This window comes from Pteropus vampyrus, unplaced genomic scaffold (genome assembly GCF_000151845.1).
Source record: "Pteropus vampyrus isolate Shadow unplaced genomic scaffold, Pvam_2.0 Scaffold47, whole genome shotgun sequence".
NCBI lineage: Eukaryota > Metazoa > Chordata > Mammalia > Chiroptera > Pteropodidae > Pteropus > Pteropus vampyrus.
The window spans coordinates 8884796-8898508 of record NW_011888828.1 but is presented as its reverse complement, the minus strand read 5'-3'; the positions used below and the strand labels follow the sequence as shown (position 1 = coordinate 8898508).

Here is a 13713-nt window from a genome sequence, read left to right as displayed (position 1 = left end):
ACCATTACTGAAAGCAGAACTCTGCCTGTAATCTTTTTTAAAAGTAAACTTTATTGAGGTATAATTTATATACAATACAATTTATCCATTTCTGAGGGTACAGTTTCATGAGTTTGGACAAATGTATATATACCTTTGTAACCATAATAACCATGATAAAGAAGTTTTCATCACTCCAGGGAATATTCTTGAGTCACTTTCCTGTCAGCTCCTTTCCTTTCTCCCCCCTGCCCATCATGTTTTCTGGTGCCAGACAGCCACTGATCTGTCCCTGTAGATTAGATTTGTATTGTCTATTCCATCTGGCTTCTTTTCTCAGCATGCTTCTGAGTTCTGTCCATGTTGTTGCATTTATCAGTAATTCATTTCATTCCTGAGTGATATTCCATTGCATGAGTATGACACAGTTTGTTTATCCATTCACCTGGTCATGGACATTTGGATTTTTCCAATTTTTGTTGTAGTCGGGCCTTCCTGAAGTAATAATATCGAAATGCAGTCAGTAAAATGTTTAAAGTGACCCTTGTATTATTTGTTTAAAGGGACTCTTGTATTATTTGTCAGGAAGGTAGTAAATGCATGACAGATTCCAGCAGTGATACCTTGTCCTTGCACAGCCCTGTCCACAGATTCATCTGTGCCAGTTGATTCTTTTCTGCAAAAGACATAGAATTATCTTACATCATGGACAGCAGAAGTTACTAATCTGTAGATTAAGTTCCACCTCAAGACCACTAGAGGGTGCCGGTAGCCCTGTGGTAGGGATGGTCCAGTTGCCGTCCTGCTTCCTGTCTAGCTCAGTACAGCCCAACCAGGCCTTGCTAATTACCAGTCTCAGTACTGAAAAGCCTTTAGAATATTTCTTTAAGGGAAAACCTGTCCAAGAAATGGACCTGGAAAGCTAATAAATTATTTTTCTGCCATGTGATCTTTAGTAAAAATCCACTTCATCTAAGTGAAATTTTGGCCATATTAAAGCTGACAAGCAAACGACATAATAACCCAGTAACATTTTTTTGCTATAATAATATTTTTACTTTCTTAAGATTGCTTACCAAATTTACACAGTTTGCCTTTTAATTAAGCAGAGATTCCATACTGCTTTCTCCTAGAATCTTAAAAGGTTCTAGAAATAAACCTTATCTCCTTATGGAATACAAAAATCAGTATATTCTTTAAAATTTCATTTTAAAAAATTGTCCTGTCTCACTTAGTTACTGTGTGCCAGACTCAACTTAGCTTTTTGGTGGACTTATCTCCTGGTTTTAGGAAATGTTTGTTACTTCCATTAGATATTTTGTTCCTTGTGACTTTCAATATTTTTGGAAATAAACTGGATGCTGATAACCTGTCATCCACAAAGGTGTGGTTTGGGATGGGGATCTTCAATTTTTTTGCTCACATATCCTCTAAGGGAATTTTTAAAAACTGCTCACATTTTTATATTAACATCTATGGTATTTTTAATCATAGCTTTAAGTAGTTGCAAAGTACTATAATTTCTGGCTTATTGGGAAATACTGGCATTTTAAAATAAAATCAATGGATGATAAATACCAGAGCAGTTGATACCCATTGTTATCTATTTAGAAATAGACAAGTCTTTCCTTAATAGTCAGAAATGTTATATTTTATAGTTCCTTTCCATTGCATATACCCTGTAGTATTTTACGTTAATATGTTTGTTTGCTTAAACTTTATAAAATTCATCACCCTATCATATTTTTCTGCCACAAAACAAATACATATAAATTTTTGGTTTATTTCTAGTAACCTCAAGGCTTTACATGTAATTATTTTTTCTTTAGGTTGACATTATAATTAATAGGTTACAATTAATAGTACCAAGAAACATACATTTTGATAATTATTAGAACAGTAAACTCTTTTTGGAAGTGCATCTCTTGATGAGTTAGATTGGTGTGGGGAATGGGGCTGCTTTTTCTGTTTGATTAAAAGACACTTCCCTGACACTTGGGCTTGTCCCTATTTATCTCTGGTAAGAGAAGAATTGTACCTTTCTTCTGTAAAGCAGGAGGAGGACACATGGGAGACGTGAAGAAGGAGAATCAGATTGATGCATCCACTCAGAATCAGAGCAGTTTTAGGGAAGAATGCATATGGACAAGCAGGTAGAAACTGATTCCCTTAAGGTCTGCCCTTGCTCGGGATTTTGGGAACTCTGTACGCTCAGAAGATGGAGAAGCTCCCAAGGGGATTCTTAACGTCCTCTGAAGTGGGAGGGCAGTTCTGTCAGGGACACAGTGGTTAAGAATATGCACTCTTTTCAGACCTGACTGAGTTTGAGTCCCATCATAGCCACCTCCTGGAAGTGCCTTATTCAACCCCTCTGTGCTTCAGTGTCCTGTGAAGTAATTTTAATAATCATAGCATCTACCTGATAGGGTGGTTGTAAAAAGAAATACAGAAATGCTTAGAAAGCTTAGTTCAATGCCTAGTACTGAATGCATCTTCAGTTAATAATAGATTCTTTAAGCTGATAAGTGGCTAGGTGATTTGTCTTTGAGACATCGGATTGAGAATGTTACATGCCATATGAAATGTTTGGTCACAAAAGGCAGAGAAAAATTTACTGGTGGGAAGTCTCTGAAAAAAAACCTCAAGGTATTCTTGGGAAGTGACTGCAGAAGAGAGTTTCAGGTTGTCGAAACAATTAATTCATGCAAAGAATTGTCTGAAAGCTTTTTTAAAATAATTTTTTATTTTGAAATAATTACAGACTTATAGGAAGTTGCAAAAACAGTACTACAAAGGGCCCTGAGTACCGTTCACCCAGTTTGCCCCCAATTGCGGCATCTAATATAGCTGTAGTATACTATCCAAACCGGTAAATTGACACTGGTGTTGACTGTTAATTAGGCCAACAGACTGTATTCAGTTTTCACCATTTTTTTAGCCTCATTCATTCATTTGTGTGTGTATCTCTACGCACTTTTATCACATGTTTAGATTCCTATAGCCACTGCTATAATCAAGATACAGGATTGTTTCATCACTACAAAGGAGCTACCTCATGCTGCCTCGTTGTATTCACATCCACCTTCCCTTCCTCTAACCTCCAACACCCCACTTTCATCTCTGTCCCCTGGAAACCATTTATTCTCCATCTCTATAGTTTTGTTATTTCAAGAATGTTATGTAAATGGAATCACATAGTATGTAGATTGACCTTTTCCCCAAGCAGAATGCCTTTGAGGTACATCCAGGATGTGGCATGTATAGAAAACTCATTGCTCTTTATTGCAGAGTAGTGTTCCAAAATAAAGATACCAGAATTTGCTCATCCATTCACCCATTGAAAAATTTGGATTATTTCCAGTATTGTACTATTAAAAATAAGGCTATTATGAACATTTGTATGTAGGTTTTTGTGTGAACACAAGGTTTCATTTCTCTTCCTCAAAGATTTTATAAATTTCTGAAGAGTAGCCATGTCTGATTTGTACCACACAGTTTAAAAGTATTTCTAATCATTTGATTAGAGTTCAGTAATAAATAATAGGACTCCTAAATATTTTATTTAAATAAGACCACGTCATTGTAAGAATAAATAAGAATGGATTACAGAGTTTAATGTAATGCTTTTCATTGTTTTAAGACTCCTCAGACAACAAAGAAAAGAAATCTTTCAGCCTTGAAGAGAAGTCCAAAATCTCCAAAAACCGTGTTCATTATATGAAATTCACAAAAGGTAAAATTAAGCGTTTCTTTGTTGTTGAAAACTCCTGTGTTCACAGTTCACACTGAGTTTCTTAAAGCATTCTTAGCTCTTCAGCATCACTTCTTGTTTTACATACAAATGGGAACTCACGGATGGTTTGTCTGGATTAATCTAAAGCAGTGCTTAACTTTCAGCAGTTTTGGGGAATCTTGTTAACAGGAGCAGATTCAGATTCATAGTCCTGAGGTAGGGCCCTGGATTTGTTTAGACTATGTACAAAGTCCTTCGATGAAGCTGAAAGCAGAAGTCAACTTGCTCTTTAGAGGAGAAAAGGGCTATTCTTGGGAAGTGACTGCAGAAGAGAGTTTCAGGTTATCGAAACAATTAATTCATGCAAAGAATTGTCTGAAAGCTTTTTTAAAATAATTTTTTATTTTGAAATAATTACAGACTTATAGGAAGTTGCAAAAACAGTACTACAAAGGGCCCTGAGTACCGTTCACCCAGTTTGCCCCCAATTGTGGCATCTAATATAGCTGTAGTATACTATCCAAACCGGTAAATTGACACTGGTGTTGACTGTTAATTAGGCCAACAGACTGTATTCAGTTTTCACCATTTTTTTAGCCTCATTCATTCATTTGTGTGTGTATCTCTACGCACTTTTATCACATGTTTAGATTCCTATAGCCACTGCTATAATCAAGATACAGGATTGTTTCATCACTACAAAGGAGCTACCTCATGCTGCCTCGTTGTATTCACATCCACCTTCCCTTCCTCTAACCTCCAACACCCCACTTTCATCTCTGTCCCCTGGAAACCATTTATTCTCCATCTCTATAGTTTTGTTATTTCAAGAATGTTATGTAAATGGAATCACATAGTATGTAGATTGACCTTTTCCCCAAGCAGAATGCCTTTGAGGTACATCCAGGATGTGGCATGTATAGAAAACTCATTGCTCTTTATTGCAGAGTAGTGTTCCAAAATAAAGATACCAGAATTTGCTCATCCATTCACCCATTGAAAAATTTGGATTATTTCCAGTATTGTACTATTAAAAATAAGGCTATTATGAACATTTGTATGTAGGTTTTTGTGTGAACACAAGGTTTCATTTCTCTTCCTCAAAGATTTTATAAATTTCTGAAGAGTAGCCATGTCTGATTTGTACCACACAGTTTAAAAGTATTTCTAATCATTTGATTAGAGTTCAGTAATAAATAATAGGACTCCTAAATATTTTATTTAAATAAGACCACGTCATTGTAAGAATAAATAAGAATGGATTACAGAGTTTAATGTAATGCTTTTCATTGTTTTAAGACTCCTCAGACAACAAAGAAAAGAAATCTTTCAGCCTTGAAGAGAAGTCCAAAATCTCCAAAAACCGTGTTCATTATATGAAATTCACAAAAGGTAAAATTAAGCGTTTCTTTGTTGTTGAAAACTCCTGTGTTCACAGTTCACACTGAGTTTCTTAAAGCATTCTTAGCTCTTCAGCATCACTTCTTGTTTTACATACAAATGGGAACTCACGGATGGTTTGTCTGGATTAATCTAAAGCAGTGCTTAACTTTCAGCAGTTTTGGGGAATCTTGTTAACAGGAGCAGATTCAGATTCATAGTCCTGAGGTAGGGCCCTGGATTTGTTTAGACTATGTACAAAGTCCTTCGATGAAGCTGAAAGCAGAAGTCAACTTGCTCTTTAGAGGAGAAAAGGAACTTTATATGGCTAGGTCAGAAAACAAATTTAATTTATTGCTCAACATTTTTTGTTACATTTTCTTGTTTTTCAGAGCTTAATCTTGGTGTTGAATAGCTCTGAAAAGGTATCCATTTAGAGAATTATGCTTTTTATTGAGAACTCCGGTTTGAGAAATCTCACTCCCGAGTTGACTCTTAAATTATTCCACATCATTTCTTCATTTCGTGGAGTGCTGACTTGGCATCCCATGGTCAATGCGAAGACAGTGTTAGAAAACATGAGAACTGGGTGGTAAATCCTGTCTTCCTTCCTTACTCCCTTCCCAGTACTTATGGTCAATTGTGAGCGCAGTTGTCCTTTTTAACCACTAAGTGGCAGTCTTGTATTGCTAAGAAACAATTTAACGTGAACTCAACTCCAAATGTTTTCCTGTAGAACAGTGTTATTATGCATTGTGTGCACTTTCCAGGCACAAAAACCTACTTATTACATAGTATACTTAAAGTATTAATATGATAATTTATGCTGTGATATTTAGTCACCACTGGATGATTCATCTGTACAAGATTAGATGTACGTTTCTACCTCGAAATGGCAGGAAAAGCACACCTCTTTGCTTTAGTCTTGATGGCATGATTGGGAATTCCCTAACTCCTAGAACCTGCCTGAATAGCAGTGGCAGCTGGAATTCTCACTACTTTAAACCATTAATGGTCGTTCTCATTTGGGTCCAGGACCCCAAAAGGTAGGAATGGGTTTGGTTTAAATGAGAGCCTGTGGCAGAGCTGAATAGTGTTTGGGAGCCGAATGGCTTTCGTCATGTTTGCAGGAAGAGACTGGGGCTTCCCCCTTAGCTCTCCCAGTAGATGTGGTTGCATGACTCTCGTGTTGTCCTTTTTTTTCTCTCAGGCTAGAACCTTCTTCGTTGCTTTTCTGTATGGCTTCCAATTCGGGTTTCTGTCTGCCCCCTGCCTGCTGCAGAACAGAAGATAGTCCTTGTTGGCCCCTCAGTCCTTTTGAAGAGAGGCTAACTGGTCACTTCATACCCAACCCCTTATATATTCCTCCTTTATTTTTAATTAGACCCTATAGAAAGAAGTAGAGATAGAGCAGAAGGGTGTTGAGCAAATTAATGCAATTAAAAGTGTCTATAATTCTTGAGTGGTATGGTAGCCTTTTAAGCTTTCACTCTTGCAAATAAAATCTTCTGATGTTCTTTTAGTACCTGACTACATGCATGAGTTCATCCGAAGCATTTGCTGAAGCTGGGATAAACCTCTTTAGTCTACTTTAATCTAATGGGTGCTGGGAGTATCTGCTTTTTATTTCTAGTTAAGCTACTCCCTTGCCCGTTGACCCTGTCAACCTGCCTGGTGTGTCGTGCCTTCATTTTCTCTCTTTTAAAATGAGGCGTGCTTATTTATTAGCTTTTCTTAGGGAGAAGTGGGGCACTGGTATGATGCGAAGAGAGTTAGGTAGCAGAGGAAACTGAGAAAACAGAGGAAATGCAGACTGGGAATAAGTTGAAAAAATGGGAGAAGGAGGCAAAAATCCAGGTAGTAAAGAAAGTCATTATTTACCACCTATCTTAACAGTCCACAGGGAAAGTTTATTTTAAAGTCTTTAATTTACTAAAAGAAAAATTTTCGTGTAACACAGCTATTGTCACTGGATATGAATGATAAACTCTTGAGTTTCCTCTAAGGTAGACTCCCTTAGGTCACAGGAAACCTGGGTCCTGGCCATCACTCCCAGACAAATCACTTAACCACTTCCCTTCTTTCAGACTCAGTTTCCTCTTTTGTAAGATGAAGAAAGATTTTTAAGTCATTATTGAGTTCTAAAATAGGTTCTATTTTAACACTTGCCAGAAATGACTCCATTATATGGAACGTTTGATTGTTCAGCATTATGGATAATAAAGATTTTAGCCCATGGGTGTGCTCATAATGGAAGTAAGTAATTTGCTTATTGGATGAGAATGATTCATATAGTAACTCCATCTATGGTCCAGAAAACTAATAACTGAGAAGATGTCATTTTATATAGCTTGGTGTGAAGAGTGAAGGTAAAAACTTTACTTCAGCGAGGTTACAGTAGCAATGGCATTGTAAAATTTGCGACTGCCTAAGTATTGGCTGTATCATTTTAGTTCTGACACATAATTATTTTTTTCTCTAGTCCTAAATTTATAATTTTATATTTGAAATAATTATGTACTTTTAAAAGTTAACTTCATTCATATTTGTTTAAAAGCCAAACTTCAAATAGTTTATTTTAATTCAAAAAATGTTTGGCAATGCTATATCTGCAGAGAGGAAACAATAGGGAAAATATCAATTTCTACCAAACCGTTGAAGTTTTTCTATATACAGTGAGCAGTTGTCAAGAGACATTCATTGCTTTTTCCCCCAAGCTGTGCAATGGGTAGATGAAAAGTTGCAGAAACTGTACTTGTGCAGTTTTATCATGGTAATTTGCTCAGACTTCTTATCCTTGTGACAATTTGTAGTATTTTGTTTCTTAAACAAGGAAACTACATGGACAACACGTGTCCTGGTAGTTGGCTTGCTAGTCTGGAAACAGACTGTAGTATTCCTAGCGTGGTTAACTCCTCCCCACACTGTGCCTAGTGATGGGCAACGAAATTCCTCTTCTGAGTCTTTTGACATTTAAATATAAAGTAGCACCATCACAGGCTTTAAAAAAATTTCGTCTTATTATTATTTCTCCCCCTTCTCTGATTCTCTCACATTTTCTGGTTTTCTGACATTATCTTTGCAGTGAAGTTGTCATAATCTTCTGTCCCAGGCTTATTATTGGCCTCATGTGTTTTCACGTAAAAAAAAAAAAAAAATAAAAAATAATATTATTTGTTTTATCCTTGATAGGGGAATGCAAATAAATTTTCCAGGCAAGTGAAACTACCTACATAAGCCTTAACATTTTAATAAGCTTATTTCTCAAACCTGCCTTTCTTTGCCCTTGCCTCTTTATCTGAGTAAAAAAACTCCTGAGTTTTTGAGTTTCAGTTATCATATAATATTTTATAGTTTTCTCCTTAGATCTTGTTGGGTTCTATATATGACTTTTGCCTTTAAACTAAAAGGCTCCAAATCTCTGATTCTTAACTTCCTATGTTTATTTTTCATAGTTTCATTTGCTTCCCATGTGGACTTCTTGGTGTCGTATGTGTGTCTGGCTGTAGCAGTAACATTCCTCCCTTCCAATTTGCTACTCTGATAGACTGGAAAACCTGATACTCATGATTATTAGAAAAGCAGCTGAAATGATCATAAACAAAGTGCTCTTCTATCTGCTCATCCTTTCCTGGATCTTTGTTACATCAACTTGGAAGCCTTTTTTTCCTGGTTCTCAAAATGTTATGGCCAATTAAAGACTAATAGATACAAGATCCAAAACCAGACAGATAACATATTTCTTAGTCTGTTCAATTTTTTGATTGTCATTTTCTCTGAGATCTATCAACAATATTTCCTATGATTTGACTGTAATTCAGAACTGAGACCAAATAGCTTTTAAACTCATTTATGTATATTTCATTTAAAAGTGGCCATAATTTCATGACATTTGTAAACTATTCAACCAGGACTATTAACAAACAACTATTTCAGTATTGCTCCCACCTTCCATTTTTACCTGCCTTGGAGTTCCTTTCCATTGGTCTCTGACTCTTAATTCTTCTGTGTTTTGTTTTCCAGATCAAATCCAGAGCAAGGCCTGTAACAATCCTGGTTTCTACATTTACTTAAGTGAACTTTGCTAAAGGATAAAAATTTCTGAAACAAGAACCCATCACCAAAACTTTAGAAACACTTGCACCTTCATTGGTATAGCTTACTGTCTCTACTAGCTTGGCAGTTTTCCTTTTGATGTTTAGATTTGTTTTTGATCTCTGCATGTTCATATTTTGGCGTCCTGTTTTAAAATTGTAGTCTTTCATGTACCCTCCCTTCCTTAATCCCCCCAGCATTCCTTGTAGTTGAATTGCTGTAAAAGAGGTCTGAATTTGCATTTCTTTTAGGCTTTCTGTTCCATTTCAGAAGATAGTTTAGGATAGATGGCCAATACATATTTTGAACTAAGTACAACTCCTTTTTCTGAAATAGAAACTGCAACCCTGAAAGTGCTCTGCAGTGCAAAATGGGTTATGCTAATGACAAAGCTAAGAATAGGTCTCCACACCTTCGGAGGGTTTGTCCACTTCTCCCCACAACGACCAATCTTATTCCCCACTTTTCTGGTTTATTTTCTGAGTTCCTATCTAGGACATGCTTCATTTTGTTCTTAAGTCAGTTTCCTTTGTGGTCTTTTGTCTGGGTTCTACTTAATAATCCATTGGAACCAGGAAGCCTTCATTTCTAGCTTGGGACTAAAAGGGAGAGCAGAGTAGAGCCACAGAGGAGCATGTCCTTCCTGATGAGAACAGGCCGTACTGACTGGACCATTGAATATGGTGCTGCTGCCTCTGAAACTTGTTTTGGCACCTGGCTTTGCATTAAATTGAAGGGTGCTTTGTTTTTTAATTTCATGGAGTCACTGAGCAATATCATATTTGAATGCCCCGGTGATAGTCAGTGAACTAGAACCTTCTGGGTCATGACATTACTTTGCCAAGTCAGTTTGCTACAGGAAACCAAGTGAGTCAATGACAGTGGAACTCAGGCTTCCAACTCAAAACAAAAATTCCTGTGTCTAACCCAGAGCCACACTCCCCCAGAGCCTCAAAACTTTACATGTAGTAGTTACATTTTAAAAGGCATTTACCATGAAGTTGACAAATGGAAATAGATTTGGTTGATTGCTCATAGAGTATTTTTGGTAGAAGTGGTAATTCCAAAGAAGTGCATTTTAAATTGGTTTATGGGTTTGAAATTAAGTAAAAAAGTTTAGTGTTTTTAATAAGAATCATGGGTCCTTTTGCCACTGCTCTTGCCAGAAACCATTTAATTTCCTGCTCTTACCATGTATCCTATTATTTAAGGCTGATATAGCCATAACAAAAAACATTTCAAAAGAAAAACCTAAAACTCTTTCACCCTAATACAATAATTTTTATTTGCATTTATTCTTTTGAAATTTTCATTCATTTTATTAATTATTGAGCTCCTGTGTGTCAAATACAGTATGTTCTCATTCATGCGTGTATGTGGGGTCTTGAGGCTTTATCTGTATTTCTTAATCCTAAGTAAGTAGCTCATGTTGCCTTAAAGTAAATAAGATTTATTTTATAAATGGGAAACCCAGAGACCCAGAAATTATACCTCAAAGGCATACCAGTAGTAGAGGTAGCTTTAGAATTTAGTTTTTCTCTCAGTCTACATACTCTTGGTTGTTTCTACCATTAAGAGAATGTCATAGATTCTGGTTCTCAAACACTATTTGATTTTTAAGTGATTTTAAAATTTAGTTGATTTTATTAAAGAGTTGTAGTCTGTGAAGGGGAGATAGTCAATAGTTTGCAAAATTGTTTCTTTTCCAAAACCCATTTTACTTCCAGAAGTTTTATAGTTTATATGCGCACTCCATATTCTTGAAAGAATAGTCTTACTAAAAGGCATTGTGTTGTTTTTCTAGGGAAGGATCTGTCATCTCGGAGCAAAACAGATCTTGACTGCATTTTTGGGAAAAGACAGAGTAAGAAGACTCCCGAGGTATTAAGGCACATACAGCTGTTATTTTTTGTTTCCACGCTGATTTTCAACTGTGTATAGAACTATTTATCACAAATAGTTTTCAGACAAAGCTACCAAAAAAGAACTTTTAGAGGCTTTTAGAGGCTTCTTACAAAGGCTAAATGTGATCTTCTTAATAATAATAATTCGTAGATAATATGTTTTATAGGGAATCTGAAAAAGGATATGTATTAACTGGGTTTCTTGTTATTGTCCTATGAGATGTAGACTATAGCCTTAGGGATGAATCGTGTTGCTGATCTATTCAGAGGGGAAGATCTCTCTCCCATCTCCAGGAGAGGCAGAGGCTGCATGCGTCGATTTCGTTTGCTTTGCTCAGACTGCATCACTCTATTTGGAATATGACTTAGGGAGGAAGAATATCTTATGCGTACTCCAGTTCTGGTCTATTCCATTTTTAAAACATTTTGAAATGGTGTTGGATCAGCGTTGAGAGTCTGGAAGGGATTTAGATATAATATTTCTTCTATTGTATAATGCTGTTTTTTTCAGAACTAAAAAATAAGGATAGGGTGACCAAACTGCACCCTAAATGGAATGAATCTATAATTTATAATCATAATTATTAAATTTGGCTGTGTAATCTAGAACAAAAAATTTTGCACCATTTTCAATTATAAGATACAGCCCAGGCTGTAGTGTATATGTTGATATTAGAATTTTTTAAATGTGGATTTTTAGAGCTAATGGGATAAAAATATTTCAAATTAACATTGTCTATGCAAGTCTGGAATATATGGTTGCTCCAGCTATCACTTAGCTAATCTGGTATGTCATACTTATGTTCCTGTATTGGTTCCCAGTCAAGGCCCTTGATGACTATAGAACAAAAAAGACTCGTTTCATTTATTTCTGCTATTTCTCCTGACTGACACATTTTTCTAGGTTGGTAGCTATGTGTTACTTAATATTATTTTCAAAGATTCTGGAATTACCAGTTGTTAGAAATTTTGTTTGGCGATTTCCTTTGCAGGTTAGGACTAAATTTTTAGTACTTCAGCATTCTTCTGTCCCTATAGCTTTATCCCTGAGGACCAAGGAAGCAGGCCCCGGCCAGAAGGGAAATGTGGGCCCAGGGCTTGCCGAGGGGTGGTGCCTGTGGGTCTGTGCTGAGTCGTATCATAGGCAGGTGGCTTCTGATATTGGGCCACACTAGATGCTTCATTTACCAGAGGCTGTTGGAAAGAGCAGGGGTCATCAGACAGCCCTGCTTCTGGTTGCATCTCTACCTCTCAGTGGTTACTGTATCACCTGGGTTAGGCCCTCTGCCTTGTTTGCTAAGGACTTTGCATCTGGCTTATCTGTCTTCCTCTTGAACACCTCTCCTTTGACCAAAAAAAAAAAAAAAAGTGATTTCAGGATCCTTTTGGAGACTCTGTCACCTCTGTTCTGCCCTAACAGCCCCCTCCTGCAGCCACACTGAACCTTTGCTTTAGCCCCACATCCCACCGTGGAGCCCTGATGCTAACCCTCCTGTTCTAGCTCTCAGGCTTGCATTCAGGTTGCACTGGCTTTTACCAATCCTAGTATTCTTGGATTCCTTGATCCTCCCTTTTCTCCCTGCTGCCAACCCTACTGCCCCTAACCGTCATCTCTCCAACACTCTCTTTGAAATTTTACAGTTGAGCAGATCAGGGAAGGAAATATTATTTATGGGCTTTTGGTAGAACTTTAAAGGAATTTACATGGTAAGCACAGGAAAGTTTTTCATTATAGAAGATCAGAGATTTCTAATCCTCTGGCAGACATCTACATGCTTGAGGACTTACTGGTGTTAGGTGTCAGGTGTCATGAGGTTTTCAACGCTGTTTGGTGTTACTTTTTGGTGGTGTGATCATTTGTGATCATGTTAAAGTGAGTCAGTATTTGAGCTTCAGAAATAATTGCACACTACTAGCCCAGGGAAAGTTTATTTTGGTACACTTGGTATAGAAAAGACCAAATTTGATATAATACTATGTTTTGTGCAAGATTTATATCCGGGTATATCTCAACCTCTCATTCTAGTTTAATGTTTTCTTCTGATGATGCATTTAAATAAAATTCTAATTGTTTGGCAGAGACAGTTTTCTATCACTGTACAGCTCTCGATCTTTAGCAGTGGTTCTCAACAACCTTTTGACTTCAGTCACCTAAGGAGCTTTTAAGCAACGTTAATGCCAGGGTCCCACCCCAGACCTATCAAATTCAAATCTTGGGTGAGAGTCCAGGCTTAAGTATTCGAAAAAGAAGAAATTTTGTTAATTAAAAAAAAAAAAAAGCCTGCCCAGATGATTCAAGTGATTATTATGATGTCTAACAAAAAATAAGAATTGAGACCCTCTAGTGGAAGCCCTGATATGTAACTGTATTGGTAGAGCTTCTGGCCTCAGGGTCACGAAAATCTCCTAGGACAGGGCTTCTCACATCTTAGTATGTACGCACATCTGGGAATTTTGTTAAACTGCAGATTTTGGTTCAGGAGGGTGGGGAGGACCCCAAGATTCTGCATTTCTGGAAGTTCCCAGGTGGTGATAACGATGTTGGTTGTGCTGTGCTGTGTAGTCCACACTGAGTAGGTAGGACCTCTGCAGTATTTTACATTTGACATACACCTGCATGTA

General features: G+C 36.9%; 1 protein-coding gene across 1 annotated transcript in view; it reads left to right on the top strand.

Moving 5' to 3' along the window:
- The window catches only part of PINX1 (PIN2/TERF1 interacting telomerase inhibitor 1), a 64834-nt gene that overhangs the window by 7250 nt on the left and 43871 nt on the right, over positions 1–13713 (top strand). Inside the window, exon 3 of the mRNA XM_023530249.1 lies at positions 10992–11068. The gene's annotated coding sequence lies outside the window, so the exon portion shown is untranslated. The remainder of the gene's footprint in view (positions 1–10991; positions 11069–13713) is intronic.